The sequence below is a fragment of the Hylobates moloch genome, unplaced genomic scaffold (assembly GCF_009828535.3).
Source record: "Hylobates moloch isolate HMO894 unplaced genomic scaffold, HMol_V3 SCAFFOLD_17, whole genome shotgun sequence".
Lineage (NCBI taxonomy): Eukaryota > Metazoa > Chordata > Mammalia > Primates > Hylobatidae > Hylobates > Hylobates moloch.
In genome coordinates, this window is record NW_026652292.1 from 50,042,026 (window position 1) to 50,058,903 (window position 16,878).

Here is a 16,878-nt window from a genome sequence, read left to right on the forward strand (position 1 = left end):
CAACTGATTTATTAAAATTATGTTTAATATATTATTAATATGTATCAAAGATTACTGTAAAATTATTTTTGGGTCTTGTTCAACCATTGTAAAGTCAAAGGTCAATCAATTCAAATTTTAAAGGTTTTGTATCTCCAGAGTTTGAATGAATATAGGGGAATCTGATCTGATTTCTTTTGTTTTGTTTGTTTTTTTGGAGACAGTGTCACTCTTGTTGCCCAGGCTGGAGGGCGTTGTCACGAACACGACTCATTGCAGCATCGCCCTCCTGGGCTCAAGCAGTCCTCCTGCCTCAGCCCCGCCAAGTAGCTGGGACTACAGGCACGTGGCCAGATAACTTTTTGTGGAGTCGAGTTTTGCCATGTTTCTCAGGCTTGTCTTGAATTCCTGGGCTCAGGTGGTCCACTTACCTCGGCCTCCCAAAGTGCTGGGATTACAGGCATGAGCCACCACGCTGGGCCTGATCTAATTTCTAATCTAGAGTTTACCAAAATCCTTTTTAAAAAAATAATAATATTTGCCTTCATATGGTAGAATTAATATTTTTCTGTTTCAGACACCTCATGTTCTTTGTTGATAAATCAAGATTGAGAGTATGTAGAAGTTCTGAGACGAAATCTTTCTATTTGCAGGTTCCTGTTGTCACTATGATAAAGAGTGCTGGGCATCTGTTTTGTGCTAAAGCTAACTAGAAGTGTCGCTGCTCTGAGCAACAGGCAGGAAGTACTTCTGTCCTTAAAACCAAAAATAGATGCTCTTTCTCATTATCATAGCTCAAATGATCATCTTTTTTAATGAGATGGGCACATCCCTTGTGGTTTTCACAGATTTAATGATCAGATTATTTAATGCAGAGCTTGGGGAAGAACAGCTCTGGTAAGAAAGATGATGGAAATTTTACTGGAAGCAAAAATAACAACTTTATTCCTTCTTTTTTCTTTCTGCTAATGTTTTCAACCTCTTATTCCTTTGTTTGTTTGTTTAGAGATGGTCTTGCTCTGTCACCCAGGCTGAAGTGCAGTGGCACCATCATAGCTCACTGTAGCCTTGAACTCCTGGGCTCAAGCAATCCTCCTGCCTCAGCCTCCCAAGTAGTTGAGACTACAGGCACGTGTCATCACACCCGACTTGCTGGCATATTGATTGACTGCTTAATTGATGAGATGAGGTCTTGCTACGTTGCCCAGGCTGGTCTTGAACTACTGGCCTCAAGTGATCTTACTACTTTAGCTTCCCAAATGCTGAGATTACAGGTGTGAGCCACCTCACCGGGACTCCTGCTGTTTTTTTCTTTTGTTGTTGTTGTTAATTATTTTTCATGATTCTTAAAGGGATTCACTTGTCTTATTTTAATATATTGGTATGTTTACACATTTCTCACTATATTTTAACTTCAAGAGACCATTACCACGGAGAAAAAAAATTATTTGTAAAGAGAGTTGGAGGTGTCAGGATTTAGGTATACTGTATGTAGTCTGACTTGCTTTGGACAACTCTGCCAAGTATTGTGTATTAGTATGTTGGCAGTTGGAAGGTGAAAAATTGCTTCTTTGCTGATTTTAGAAAGTTCTGTTTGTATTTCTGAAAGTAAGGCAAGAAACAAAGAGAATAGAAGAAATTTAAGGGAAATAAGGTAATATATGTGAAGGTGCCTTGTAAACTGCTAAATGACATTACAGCAAAGGTTGAACTTAAAGTGAGAAAATAAGATCCACAAAGATGCTATAAAGAAAAATGGGAAAAAGAGAAAAGAACTTAGGAAGTTGTTAAGAAGAAACAAAATGGGAAAATCATAATGGGGAATTTTTACATTCTAGTTTTTTTTTTAACTCTGAAAATTCAGTAGTAGTTGTTCTTCCTATATGAGCAGTGAAATTAAACATATTTTTTAGCCAAGAAGAATGTACTGTGGAAATAATTTGGAAAAAGAATCTTATCTGAGGTGGTGAAAGTTGGATAGAAACTACTAGGCACAAGACCTAGTCTAAAAAAGGGTCTAAATAAAGATTTGTGTGTTGTAGGGGGTTATATACTTAATTAAGGTGTAATTCACATTTGTAGATCTCTTCTGAGCCTTTCCTTTTGTTCTCATTCATACCTTTGCAAGGCAGATATCCTTAGCCCATTTTACAGATAAGGCTTAGAAGGCTAATTGATTTGCCAATAGTCACTTAATGTATGCAATGGTAAAGTCCTCCCTTTCTTCAGGTTCTGAGTTTGTTCCCACATTTCTAGATTGTTCACATCAGGGCAGTTGGTTTTGTTGCGTTTCTGGAGATTCTGCTTATTGAATTTCTCCAAAGGAGGTGCTTGTTAAATAATAGTGGTCACTTAGCGATAACACGCTCCGGGCAGGTTTTAGGCTTGGCTAAATGACTTCAAATGAGTTCTGCTTAAGGAACCCTATTTGAATTCCCTAAGAACCAAGAAATAAACAAAAAAGGCATCACAACAGCCCTGTGCCCTTCAGATCTTATCTGGAGCTTGGTATTTTAAGTTTCGTTCTCTTATACTTCATTATTTTATTTGAATTCCAAAATCATAGCTGACTTGAAGAAGGGAAAGGTTGGTACTATAACAGAAATGAGATGCAACTCTTTAGGACAAAGGAGAGGAGATAGCCAGACTGTGAAAGGCAGACACATATCCCCAAAGCCTAGCAGCCATCTGCCTTTGAGTAGAGGAATAAACAGCCCTCTGTTGCCTCAGAAGCTTCTGAGAACAGCTGTCTTGCCACTGGCCTTTAATGGGCTGGTTAAACCCAGTTACCAGCAGGATACACACAAAGCCAACCTCACACCCTCTCTATTCACCATCAATTTATCTCCAACTCAGATCTTGACTCTAATCGGCCACAGCTCTTGACTTCAGACCTGGCTCTGTAACTTGGATTTCCCCTTGGGCTCTCCAGAGTGTATTTATATCTGTGCCTTCCTTGTTGTGAGAACTTCAGCATTCTCTTCCTTTTGATTCTCATTGCACCCTGTGCTTTAGTAGTAACTCCCCATCCAGCTCTCTTTGTGGTGGTAGAAGCGCAGCTCCTACCCAGTAACTGCTGCCACTCCTTTTCCTTGGAGTTAGTATTCTCATATTCCAGCAGAGCGAGTAATTTATAGTCATGTTGATGCTCCTGTGTCACCAAAGATTAATCATACTCTGGATTCTCTGAAGAAGGCATTACCTTTCAGAAAAAAAAATTAATCCATTATGGTTGAAATTAAACCCATTTTGATACTTAGATGGGTAATCCTTCAGCTGTTTTGAAAATCGTGATCATTCTCAATATCTTCTTCTTTGAGATTTTTTTTAAAATTTTTAATTGTTTTTTTTTTTTTGAGACAGAGAGTCTCGCTCTGTCACCCACGCTGGAGTGCAGTGGCATGATCTCTGCTCACTGCAACCTCTGCCTCCCGGGTTCAAGTGATTCTCCTGCCTCAGCCTCACAAGTAGGAGAGATTACAGGCGCCCGCCACCATGCCTGGCTAATTTTTGTATTTTTAGTAGAGACGGGGTTTCGCCATGTTGGCCAGGCTGGTCTCGAGCTCCTGACCTCAGGTAATCTGCCTGCCTGGCCTCCCAAAGTGCTAGGATTATAGGTGTGAGCCACCGTGCCCGGCCTATTCCTGGAGATTTTAAAAAGCAGAAATTATATTGTACTATAACTGCAGAATGATGCAGGGAATTATAATTATTGAATTATAGAATATATTATTTTGGAAGAGCATAAGCAACCTTTTAGATAGCTTGCATCACCTTTCTGTTAAAAATTGTTGCTTTAAGCAAAGCCATTTAAAATTTTTTTGTGTACAAACTTGTCTTTTAGGTCAACAGCAGGAAATGCTTAAGCAGAGCTATTACATATCTTAAAATAGTGAAATGAGCATTGTAGAACTAGTGGCTGTTGGCATGAAGTGTTTACTTGGGAGAGAGTTCTTGGCATTTTTGCCCCACATCAGCATAATAAGAACTTGTAGGAAAGGAGGGAAGCATTAATGTATTTGTTGAGGATTAATGACTTTGTAGAGCATTTGTGGTAGTGAATATATTATGGCTAGTACCGTAAATGTAGTAATTAAAAAGCTGCACACTAAACACTTTGTAGACTGGCAAATATATTCCCTTCCTTTCCTTGATGGCTTGCATTCAAGTGAGTAGCGTATATTTATCTTGCTCTTAGCGTTCTTAAGAGTAGAAAGAAGTCTCAAAGATTGGTTTCCTTCCCGAGATATTGCTAGTCAGATGGACACAATCAGATTTGATGTTTTCAGGATCAAGTTATTTTTTAACAGTTCAGAAAAATGTCACATGGTACATACTAATAAAAACTATTCCTCACCTTTGGAAGCTTTATTATTGAAGTTATTTTTAGACAAATATTACCTTGTGCTGCTGCGTAATATAAAATATGTTCAGGCCAGCCATGGTGGCTCACGCCTGTAGTCCCAGCACTTTGGGAGGCCAAGGTGGGTGGATCGCTTGAGGTCAGGAGCTCAAGACCAACCTGGCCAATGTGGTAAAACCCTGTCTCTACTAAAAATACAAAAATTAGTCGGGTGTGGTGGTGCACACCTGTAATCCCGGCTACTTGCGTGTCTGAGATACAAGAATCACTTGAACCCGGGAGGTGGAGGTTGGAGTGAGCCGAGATCGCACCACCGCACTCCAGTCTGGGTGACAGGAGTGAAACTGTCTCAAAAAATAAATAAATAAGTAAAATAAAATGTGTCTAGTATGATTATGATACCTCAGGGCTTCTTTTTTTTTATAAAAGAAGTAAAATCGTGAGTAATAGAAATATATATTAGGACTAAAACAGACCTGCAACCAAGGTGAATTTTTAAAATTTTCAAGGAAGCGAGACTTGGTTATCTCATGACTATTTATCTTATTGCTCCAGCAGGTTAAACCAAAGCAGGTTGTGTGAATGAGCATCTGGGAGGAGAGGCACCATGCTGTGAGAGTAATGATGTCCTGTCCTTCACAGGGGAGGATGACAAAGAAGGCAAACAGATGTAAAGTCTGCAATTTCTATTGCTTTGTGTCCTCAAAATGTTCATACCCGTCTATTTTCCCATTTAAGAGGCATCTTGTTTTTCATAATTTCTGAATCCTCCCACTTAACATGCAGTATTTACTTACAAGTTCATATTTATGAGTTCATAAAGATTTTCTTCTGTGAAAAGTATAAGTGCAGCTGAATGTGATTTGCAGCTTTGCTTTGAGTCAGTTAGGGTAGGAAAAGAAGAAATAGAAAGACTATTTCTGGTCTCACCATTTAATTGGCCTCCCTACCTCCTAGTTGTGAAAGCTCTTCACTAATGTATTGGTTTATTGATTTATTTCACATTTATTGACTGCTTACTACATCCTATGCCCCGAGGATACAGATATGAGTGTTCCAGTTAGTAGGCGTCTGATGCCTTTGAAGCCATCTCTGTCCTGACTGACTTCAGTGCAGATAGCATTGGTTCTAAAATCCTTTCAAGTTCCAGAAATGGACTGGATCTTGTTCCTGTTAACAGAATAGACAAACCGCAGAGCAGTCTTAGAGTTTTTGAGCTCACAAAGGCTGTCTGAGGAACATAAAAGCTGCCTTTCCAGGTGTTTTCCATCGCATCGGGTTTCTAATGAATCTTGCTCCTTTGGCATTACTGGGATACTTTCCAAGTACAAAGTCACTCCACTCCATTTCTGAATTGGCTAAAACCCTAGATGGAAAAGCGTTCAGGAGATCACAGTGGGATGGCATAACTACTGTGTTAAGAGGCAGCTAGGAAGTCTCAGTGGCAGGTGCCACTGCCAACCCATTCTCCCTCCTTCTTGCCTTTACTTTCAAATGTCTGCCTCTTTTTCATTTTCAGTAGTTTATCCATGGTAGGAAGGACCTTTGAATTGGAGCAATTCAAGAAGCTTTCTAAGATGGTGGGTAGGGCCAGGCGCGGTGGCTCATGCCTGTAATCCCAGCACTTTGGGAGGCTGAGGCGGGCAGATCACAAGGTCAAGAGATCGAGACCATCCTGGCCAACATGGTGAAACCCCATCTCTACTAAAAATACAAAAATTAGCTGAGCATGGTGGCACGTGCCTGTAATCCCAGCTACTCAGGAGACTGAGGCAGCAGAATTGCTTGAACCAGGAAGTCGGAGGTTGCGGTAAGCTGAGATCACGCCACTGCACTCCAGCCTGGCAACAGAGTGAGATCCCATCTCAAAAAAAAAAAAAAAAAAAAAAAAAAGATGGTTGGTAATAGTTTTGCTTAATTAAACTACATGTACACCTTTGGAAATGTTGACACCCAAAGCCCGAGATCATTTTAAGAAGAGATATCTTCCAGATCTTTTGCTTATAATAGTATTTTTTGATACTCTGAAATTCTACTCTTAGGGGTAGAACTTATAAATGCTCTTTTCTATCTTGGTACAAACTGCCTTGTTTGTTTCTTTACCTTAAAACAGACTTAGACTACTTTAATTTGGGGGGATGGCTTGCCAGAAACCAAGAATTTCAAGATCCATGTCCTCAGACCATTTACTTGTCACCTCATTCTCAACAGAGACTTTGCCAACTATTTTCTAAAAACATTGATGCAATTTGGTCTATTGCCTCCAAATCCCAATACTGTTCATTACGAACTTATATAGCCAGATTTATCTTTCCAGTAGCCCCCACTTTACCCAGTTTCATTTCTGTGATTGCAGTTTCCCATAGTACAGTACACTAAGATAGTTATGAGAAATAGAGACCACATTCACTTGCTCTATTTTATTTATTTATTTATTTATTTTTGAGACGGAGTCTCGCTCTGTCGCCCAGGCTGGAGTGCAGTGGCTCGGTCTCGGCTCACTGCAAGCTCCGCCTCCCGGGTTCACGCCATTCTCCTGCCTCAGCCTCCTGCGTAGCTGGGACTACAGGCGCCCGCCACCACGCCCAGCTAATTTTTTTGTGTTTTTAATAGAGACAGGGTTTCACCGTGTTAGCCAGGATGGTCTCGATCTCCTGACCTCGTGATCTACCCGCCTCGGCCTCCCAAAGTGCTGGGATTACAGGCGTGAGCCACCGCGCCCGGCCCTCACTTGCTCTATTTTATTATTGGGTATCATTGTTAATCTCTTACTGTGCCTAATTTGTAAATTAAACTTTATCATCGGTACATATGTATAGGAGAAAACATAGTATAAGTAGATAGGGCTTGGTTCTATCCATGGTTTCAGGCATCCACTGGGGATCCTGGAACGCATCCCCCATGGATAAAGGGGAGCTACTGTACTTCTAATATCCGAGGGTTGTGGACTCCCCTTCTTCTTCAAGGTCAGCCCCTTCATCTGTACTCCTGACCCTTTGGCCCACCTCTTTTGAGATCTCAGGCCATCTTTACCTCTTCCTCTTGGACTTTCAACCTCTCCCTCTGAACTGAGACCTTCAGCCTGTAGCCATGTGGTGTGAGCACTTAGTCTCTTCCAGCAGCCACACATTCCCCTTCCTGGGCTCTTCCACTTGCTCTGTTGATTCTGTTATCTCTGCCTCCACCACTTGACTGAAACAGCTCTCCATCAAGGTGGACAGTGACTTCTTAAATGTCAAATCCAAAGGTATACTTTTCATTTTTTATCTTTATTCATCTCTTTCTATCCCATGGTACCTCTCTGCCATTCTTTCTGGGTCTTCTTCAAAAGATCGTTTTCCTCTGCACATTCTGTTGTGTGTGTTCTCCAGGATTCTGCACTGATCCTGTAATGTTCTCCTGTCCATGTTGCTGCAGTGACGTCACTCACTGACACAATCTCTGCTCCTCTCTATGTTGTAATCACTTTTATGCCTTTGTGTTTTTCTCAAGCTGCTTCTCCAGGCTTTACGCTCAAGAATATCTCACTATCCCCACCTGAATCTTCCACGCTTCAATTTCTCTCTCTCTCTTTTTTTTTTTTTTTTTGAGACGGAGTTTCACTCTTGTTGCCCAGGCTGGAGTATGCAATGGTATGATCTCAGCTTACCACAACCTCCGCCTCCCACGTTCAAGTGACTTTCCTGCCTCAGCCTCTTGAGTAGCTGGGATTACAGGCATGTACCACCATGCCCAGCTAATTTTGTATTTTTAGTAGAGACGGGGTTTCTCCCTGTTGATCAGGCTGGTCCCGAACTCCCAATCTCAGGTGATCCGCCTGCCTTGGCCTCCCAAAGTGCTGGGATTACAGGCGTGAGCCACTGATGCCTCAATTTCTAGTGCCCCAAACTAAATTCCTTGTCTTCCTTATTTCTTCTCCTATGTTCTCTACCTTGGTTGTCACTACCATCCACCCATGTGTAATAAACCTAGTGTTCTGCTTTGAACTTCTGGATGGTTCCAAGTACTAATTCTTTTCTCTCCTTCTCTACCTACTTCTACTACCCTAATCTCCACTCTTTCCTTCTCCCTGAATGATTATAACAACCAAACAGGTCTCCTGCCTCTACCCTGCCGCCTTCAAATACACCCAGAGAATCATGCATCCAAAACCCAGATCTGACTCATCAGTGGCTGTTTACACCCAGGATAAAGTCAGAGTTCTTTGAGACATGTACATGGTTGCCATCTGGCTCCAGGCTTCTTTCCTGGCCTCCCTCTGCAGGCCTCACTCTGGAGAGTGGCCAGCAACTCTAGACTATACCATGCGGTTTCTTACCTTTCCCTTTTCCATCGCCTTGTCTCTCATCCCTAGCGCAGCTAACTCCTACCCAGCCTTAGGACATGCTAGGCATCCCCTTTTCTTGGAAGGCCTCCCTGACCTGTCCATTTCTGGACTAGATGCCCATGCTTGATATGAATCTCAATGATTATACTCATCCCATGGCCCTATGGTGGCCAGTTTGTGTGCATCCTTTGGCTCCCCTAGACTTCACTTTCCTTAGAGATAGAGATGGTATCTTATTCATCTTTGTAGCTCCAGTTCTTAGCGTGGTGCTGGGTGTATAGTAGGTGTTCTGCATATGTTTTTTAAATAAAAAATCAACAGTGACAGTAAATCGACTTGATGGCCACAAAAATGGGCAAAAAATAATTTCTGCGTAGGAGTCACCCTTAGAAGGGAGCATGAAGGGGACTTCTACAGTGCTGATAATGTTCTGGTTTTTAATCTGGTGTATTTTCAGTTTTAGAAAATGCATTGAGCTGTCCATTGTTGTGTGTGCATTTTCTATATGTTATACGTCACTGAAAAGTTTTTTTTTTTTTTTCCAATCAACATGACATCTAACCTCTCCAATACAGAAAAAAAAAATTTCTTCATTTCAAGCGTTTGAAGTTTTACAGGATATTAGTTCAGATGTCACAGCAAAGAGCCAGGCAGTGCTATTCCTTGATGTTAAGGAAGAATGGAAAATCAGGGAATTGCAGGTGAGATTGCCTGGACTTTTGATGGGGGTCAGAGAGGGCCAGCCCTGGTCAAGCCTTCCAGCAACCTACACCTCTGTCACACTTATTGCAGGGCCTGCATGCTAATCATCAGCAAGCCCTGGGCCTGCCTGCGGTGACAGGGAGACTTCTTCTCGCATGCGACTATGAATAATTCATAAACATGGTTATCTGGAAATATGTGGTCATCATTAACATTTTAATGAAAAAAAAAATGCTGTCATTATCCTAAGTCTCTGTTTTGTTTCTACCTTTTTTTTTGTCTCCCCCCACCACAGCTAACCATCTCAGTCTTTCCTGAGGACTTGGGAACTGCCGAGGCCCCTGCCAATGTGTTGACTGTCGCTATGGGCAGACGGTACCCGGAGGCTCACTGTCGTCCAGGCAGCTCATGTATGTATGAGATCAGTCTCTCTCTTGCTTTTTGCTCTTTAATTTTCATTGTAGAATATCACAGAGTACTGAATTGGTAAAAGCTTTAAAGGTTTAAATAAGGATGTTTAGAAATACAAGAGAATGGATTGCTCTAGGGTAAGTTTTGAATATTGCATGGTAAGAAATGTTATCTAAATTAGGATTTTTGTAATCAAGTGGCCCTATAAGACCAGAAGTATATGTCAACAATCTCCTTTTTCTGTTTCTGTGCATCCATTCTTTTTTTCCAAATTTTTCTTTTCTTTTTTGAGGTAGGGTCTTGCTCTGTTGCCCAGGCTGGGGTCCAGTGGCATGAACACAGCTCACTGTAGCTTCGAACTTCTGGTTCAAGTGATCCTTCCACCTTAGCCTATGGTGTAATTGGGACTACAGATGTGCCACCATGCCTGGCTAATTTTCTTTATTTTTTGTAGAGATGGGGCCTCGCTATGTTGCCCAGGCTGGTCTTGACCTCCTAGGCTCAAGAGATCCCACCCACCTCAGCCTCTCAAAGTTTCTAGATTACAGGCATGAGCCACCATGTGTGGTCTAATGTATGTATTCTTCTACAGGTTTTAATTTTTTTAAGCTTTCCTTTTTCATCACGATATATAACATTTGAAATGATAATAATGCCATAAATTAAAAACATTTCACAGTGATTGTTTGAATTCCTTTATAATCACAAAATTCATGGACCCAGAAGAGAGGTCCCCTGGGTATGTCTCTGTTTAATATGTATTAGGGAGGGAGTTCCTGGCTCTTATTTCTTAGCCTTCTCCAAAGGAGGAAACTCTTTCAGTTCCCTCAGGGATGACCTTCGATATCTCACAACACTAAAGTTTTTCCAGCAGTCTTTTGGGAACTGCTATAGTTGTAGCCTTTTCCTATTTGTCGTTACCCCTGATTAACCTGGGAGAAAAATGATTCTTCCCTTTAATAATCTATCTTTATTTCTGTGAAGGGCAGTGTGTCTCAGACTTACTTCTTGCTCCCTGCGGTCTTTTGGCCTTGGACCAGCTGTATAGATATTTATTTGTTTTTGTTGCTTTCCTTTGGAACCTGTGGAATTTTGGCTCCAAGTCAGGGGAAATTTGGGGTAATTTCCCATAAGTGCTTTTGCTCCCATATCCTTTCTGTAGTTATGCTTATTCATATTCATCTTTAAGTCCCATTAACTTGTGCAGCTCAGTTTTTTTCTTCATAGAAAAGTTACGGCTGGGCTCATGCCTGTAATCCCAGGAGTGGCTCAACTCTATAATACCAGCATTTTGGGGCCAGGCATGGTGGCTCATGCCTGTAATCCCAGCACTTTGGGAGGATGAGGCGGGCGGATCACAAGGTCGGGAGATGGAGACCATCCTGGCTAACACGGTGAAATCCCGTCTCTACTGAAACAAAAAATTAGCTGGGTGTGGGGGCGGGCGCCTGTAGTCCCAGCTACTCAGGAGGCTGAGGCAGGAGGATGGCGTGAACCCGGGAGGCGGAGCGTGCAGTGAACCAAGATCGTGCCACTGCACTCCAGCCTGGGCGACACAGCGAGATTCTGTCTCAAAAAAGAAAAAAAAAAATCCCAGCATTTTGGGAGGCTGAGGTGGGCAGATCACTTGAGCCCAGGAGTTTAAGACCAGCTTGGGCAACATGACGAAACCGTCTCTACAAAAAATGCAAAAGTTAGCCAGGCATGGTGGCATGCACCTGTAGTCCCAGCTACTCGGGAGGCTGAGGTGGGAGGATTGCTTGAGCCCAGGAGGTACAGGTTGCAGTGAGCTGAGATTGCACCACTGCATTCCAGCGTGGGTGACAGAGCGAGACTCTGTTTCCAAAAAAGAAAAAAGAAAGCAAAGTTAGAACCACCCTCAAGCCCTCACCCAGACAATTGCTTGTCAGACAGTTAAAAGCAGTGGCATTTTATAGCAGTAGGGAGGGATTGCTGATAATAGAATAGGGATTCGGACCAACAACCAGCATTAAAGCCAGCAATGTTGGGGTAAACAGCTCTTCACATATTTTCAGATATTGTTAGCATCTTCAAGGGCATTACAGTTTTACTCTGAAATTAGCAATTTTCATAGTGAGCATCATCAGAAAAAAGTTTACACCTGTACCCTGTATAACAGGGATCTGCATACTGTAGCCAATAGGTCAGATCCAGCCCATGCTTATTTTTATAGGAGCTGAGGGTGGTTTTTATATTTTTAAGTGGTTACATTTTAAATGGTTATATAAGCACCTACATAATCTCTTTTTTGTCTCTGGGCCCTCAAAGCCTAAAATATCTGTGATCCTGTTAAGAAAAAATTTGCCTACCCCTATGTAGAAGAAAGTTGGAGGACATATATTGCCATTGATCTAAGTGAAATGGTTAGTACTTGAGCATTTTTGACATACAAAAAGGTTAATTTCATATGGTTCAAGCTAATATATTTTGAGGACATCGTTCTTCTCACAGTGGTTAAAATGCTAACATTTAGGCTCTTGGAGTGGAAGAAGTAAATTTATCTGAAAAATTCACATATGTGGACTTGCTCCTTTTTTCACCTCAGAGAATGACACATTGGCCATCAGCTGAGTGCCTTTCCAGAGATTACCGAGGGGCCCTGAGCTGCACAGGTGTATGCTGTCCAGTAATTGCAAGGAAGCTCTTTATTTTTATTTGACTTATTTCTTACTAAGAGCTCTTTAGGAGAAAACCATCTTCTGCTTACTGGTTGCCAGAACCGTGCTAACTGTGCTCAGCACAGAGATTGTTGCCCTGAGGCCTCTACTGAGCTTGTCACTTTGTGCCTTTTTTCTGGTGGCAGGAGAGTGAGTGGCTGCTTTTCCGGGGGCACACATCTGCATAACACGTTGCCTGAAACGCCCTTCCCTGGAACTAGAGTGTGGTTCGTACCCTCTCGTGGTTTCCATCTCTGATTTCTTTTCCGGGTGTTGTTGATCCCTCAGTCCAAGGCATGAACACTGTTACTTATTTTATTTGATTTGTTCTCCATTCCTCCCTTCTACGTACTCGTTTGTAGCTTGCTTCTCCTAATCATTAAATAAGATTTGGCTGGGTGCTGTAACCCCAGCACTTCGGGAGGCTGAGGTGGGCGGATCACCGGAGGTCAGGAATTCGAGACCAGCCTGGCCAACATGGTAAAGCCCCATTTCTACTAAAAAAAAAATAAAAAAATTAGCTGGGTGTGGTTCAGGGCGCCTGTAATCCCAGCTACAAGAGAGGCTGAGTTAGGAGAATTGCTTGAACCTGGGAGGCGGGGGTTGCAGTTAGCCAAGATTGCGGCATTGCACTCCAGCCTGGGCAACAAGAGCAAAACTCAAAATAATAAATAAATAAATAAATAAATAAATAAATAAATAAATAAATAAATAAATAAATAAGATTTGCTTGTTGAAACCTCAAGCTGACGTTCTGTAGAGGCTACTCATAGCAGAAAGAAATGTTAACCTTAGCAGCCCTTGCTGCCCTCACATAAGGCAGGAAAGCCAGTTTGACTTGGGGCCTCCTTACCAGGCCTGTGTCTGAACAGGGCCACACTGTTCCCTGGAGAGGGGAAACGATTTCAGTAAAAAACAACAGCAACATGCCACAGTTAATAATTTTATCATCAGGTGTGGTCGGAATCATCAGTCAAGGGTCAGCAGTGCATACTGCTGTGCTCTACGTTGTTTTTGAGGTTCATATGTCAGATTGGAGTTTTAATTTTCTGTTTTGAGATTATTCTGCCTTTCCAGGCTATGTCCTTTCAGGACAGGATGCTGCTCTTGGGTGGAATGCAGAATGGCATCCATTGAGCACGAAAATAAGAAGTAAATAGCTAGAGCTATTCTTTCCTGGCTTTTCATACAGATACTTGTGTTTATGTTAAAACTCCAGTTTTAAAATGAGTCATGTGCCACATAACAATATTTCAATCTATGATGGACTGCATATACGACAGTAGTCCCATAAGATTATAAGACCCTATTTCTCCTGTACCTTTTCTATGTTTAGATATGTTTAAGTGCACAAATACTTATCATTGTATTACAGTAGCCTGCGGTATTCAGTACAGTAACAGGCTGTACAGGTTTGTAGCCCGGGAACACTAGGCTCTGCCATCTAGCCTAGGTGTGTAGTAGGCTCTGCCATCTAGCTTAGGTGTGTAGTAGGCTGTGCCATCTAGCCTCGGTGTGTGTAGGCTGTACCATCTAGTTTTGTGTAAGAACACTCCATAATGATGTTTGCACAGCACTGAAATCGCCCAATGATGCATTTCTCAGAATGTATTTCTGTTGTTCAGCAACACATGACTATATTCCAGGAATTGCTAATAAAAATTGCATGTTTGTTCGTTTTTGTCTGTACCTATCCATTCCTTTGGATGACTGCAGCCACCACCGCAACCTCAGCTGTGAGGATGTGGACTGTTAAAATAGCTTCCAGACCTTGGCCTGCAGTCTCTTTGCCGGCAAACTTAACTCATGCATAGTGGCCAAATGAATCTAACTGAGGCATGGCTCTGACCATGCCGCTTCTCTGCTGAAAATGTTTAGTGTGTCCCCACTAGTTTAAAAGGTCACCCTGGTATTTGAGTCCTTTAGGTTTCCATTCACTGCTCCTTATTTTTATTACCCATTACTCATGATGAATGATCATTATTATTGTTAGTGTTATTACTATTCAGTAGACATTTATAGTAGCCTGTGTGGGCTGCTCCTGCCAGGGTACACCCTGTGCCTTTGGGTCACGTGCCTTTGCTCCTGCCGTTTCCCCTCTGGTATGTGGATCCATCTTTTGGTAACCTGCTAAAATCCTGCTTTTGCCATGGGGTGCAGCAGAGTCGCTCTCTTTCCCAGGGAGTTTCCTGGTTTCCCCACTGGAAGCACGTGTTCCTGCAGCTCTTAAATCTCCCTCTTGATGCTTGCTTGTGTCCTAAATTCCTTTTATATTTTGGCACATGTATATAATTTGTCTGAACTCCAGTACTATTTCCCTCCTCTCCTCTGTGAGTGAGGACACTATTTTATCTACGGTAGTTGCTCCAATATTTGTGGAGTCATCTTGGGCTAAGGGGTGGAACTGGATAATAACCATCCTCAGAGCCTGTGCCAGCCAAGACCGAGGGGGAGGGAGTAATTGGAGCCTGACACTGAATAAATGCTTAATAAATATATATTGAATGGATGAATGAATGAAGTACTTGCTTAGAAACTTAACTCAGCATTGATAAGGGGAGAAATTCTTTGCATATTACAAGTTTTTGCAAATCCTGCCTTCCAACACACATGGGTCTCTTTAGCTTTAGTTGTATTCATGGTAACTTTTTCCTGAACAACCGCTATTTACTGTTCTATTTCTAGGCACAGGTTTTGCCAGTTGTGTCGGCTGTCTCTTTTGGTAAATTGTTTCTTGTTTGATGTTAAGCTTTCACCATAAGTCTCTTCAGTAGAGGTTGTTTTATGTGGGAGTCCTGTACAACTAGGATTGTGCAAATCCCCCACTTTCTCATTTGCCTCAGTTAGTGCCCCATGGGTGTCCTGGCTTCTGGACCAGTGTTATTGTTATTATTGTTATTATTATTATTATTATTATTTGAGACGTTGTTTTGCTCATTGTTACACAGGCTGGAGTGCAGTGGCGCCATCTTTACTCACTGCAACCTCTGCCTCCCGGTGCCAAGACCAGCTTGGTCGGGGAGACCCTAACCCAGCGGCGCTAGAGGAATTAAAGACACACACACAGAAATATAGAGGTGTGAAGTGGGAAATCAGGGGTCTCACAGCCTTCAGAGCTGAGAGCCCCGAACAGAGATTACCCATGTACTTATTAACAGCAAACCAGTCATTAGCATTGTTTCTATAGATAATAAATTAACTGAAAGTATCCCTTAAGGGAAACGAAGGGATGGGCCAAATGAAAGAAATAGGTTGGGCTAGTTAACTGCAGCAGGAACATGCCCTTAAGGCATAAATCGCTCAAGCTATTGTTTGTGGCTTAAGAACGCCTTTAAGCGGTTTTCCGCCCTGGGCGGGCCAGGTGTTCCTTGCCCTCATTCCCGTAAACCCACAACCTTCTAGCTTGGGCGTTAGGGCCATTATGAACATGTCACGGTGCTGCAGATATTTTGTTTATGGCCAGTCTTAGGGCCACTTTATGGCCAGATTTTGGGGGGCTTGCTCCCAACATCCCGGGTTCAAGCAATTCTCCTGTCTCAGCCACCTGAGTAGTTGGGATTACAGGCGCCTGCCACCACGCCTGGCTAATTTTTGTATTTTTAGTAGAGATGGGTTTTCACCACGTTGGCCAGGCTGGTCTCGAACTCCTGACCTCAGGTGATCCGCCTGCCTCGGCCTCCCAAAGTGCTGGGATTATAGGCGTGAGCCACCTTGCCCAGCCTAATGTTACTGTTTCCTTGGCTTGGGGACCTGATGCTTCATGGGTGTTATGTATTTGGATGCCATACCTCTACATGGGAGCTGTTTTGAAATTTTGATTTCTTATTGGTGAGATATGACCCTTTGTTCTCCAGGGTTCATCAGGATCTCAGCCCCTACACACTAAGCCTGTCTCATGTTCTGATAGCCTTTTACATCTTCAGAGCTTTAACTTTCTCTCATCTGACTTTAAGTTCTGTCTTTGGTTCTGGCCCAGGGATTTATTTCTTGTGATTTTGATTTTTTCTTAGGATTTTCTTAGTTGTTAATGATCTCTCACTCAGTTTTTCCACGTGTTTGAAACAGGCAGAGCCCTTCCTTGTCATCTCAGCTCACCATGTTGATTGGAAACTTTATACCACCGTCTTATTAAAGAATTTTAAGATATTTTCGTCACCAAATTGCAATCCCTGATTTCTGCAGAACTTTAGATGTTAAGTATTAATTCATTGAACGGGTGCTCTGCAGATCCCTCTACTGAGATGCCATGAACCTGAGTAACCACATTTTTGTAGTGTAGTATAGTCTCATCCATGGCTACCTCCTTACTTGTAGATAACTTTCTGTGCATGTCTCAGAGTCAGTCAGTTAGGTTCTAGATTTTTACATGGCATGTGAACCCAACCTGTAAAATTGGTGATCTGAGGCCTGTTGACTGC

At 42.3% G+C, this 16,878-nt stretch overlaps 1 protein-coding gene across 6 annotated transcripts in view; it reads left to right on the forward strand.

Annotated features, from left to right (window-relative positions):
• The window catches only part of APBB2 (amyloid beta precursor protein binding family B member 2), a 405,965-nt gene that overhangs the window by 140,697 nt on the left and 248,390 nt on the right, over positions 1-16,878 (forward strand). For all 6 annotated transcript variants that reach the window (XM_032136010.2, XM_032136011.2, XM_058429991.1 and 3 more), the window contains one exon: positions 9,667-9,781. The gene's annotated coding sequence lies outside the window, so the exon portion shown is untranslated. The remainder of the gene's footprint in view (positions 1-9,666; positions 9,782-16,878) is intronic.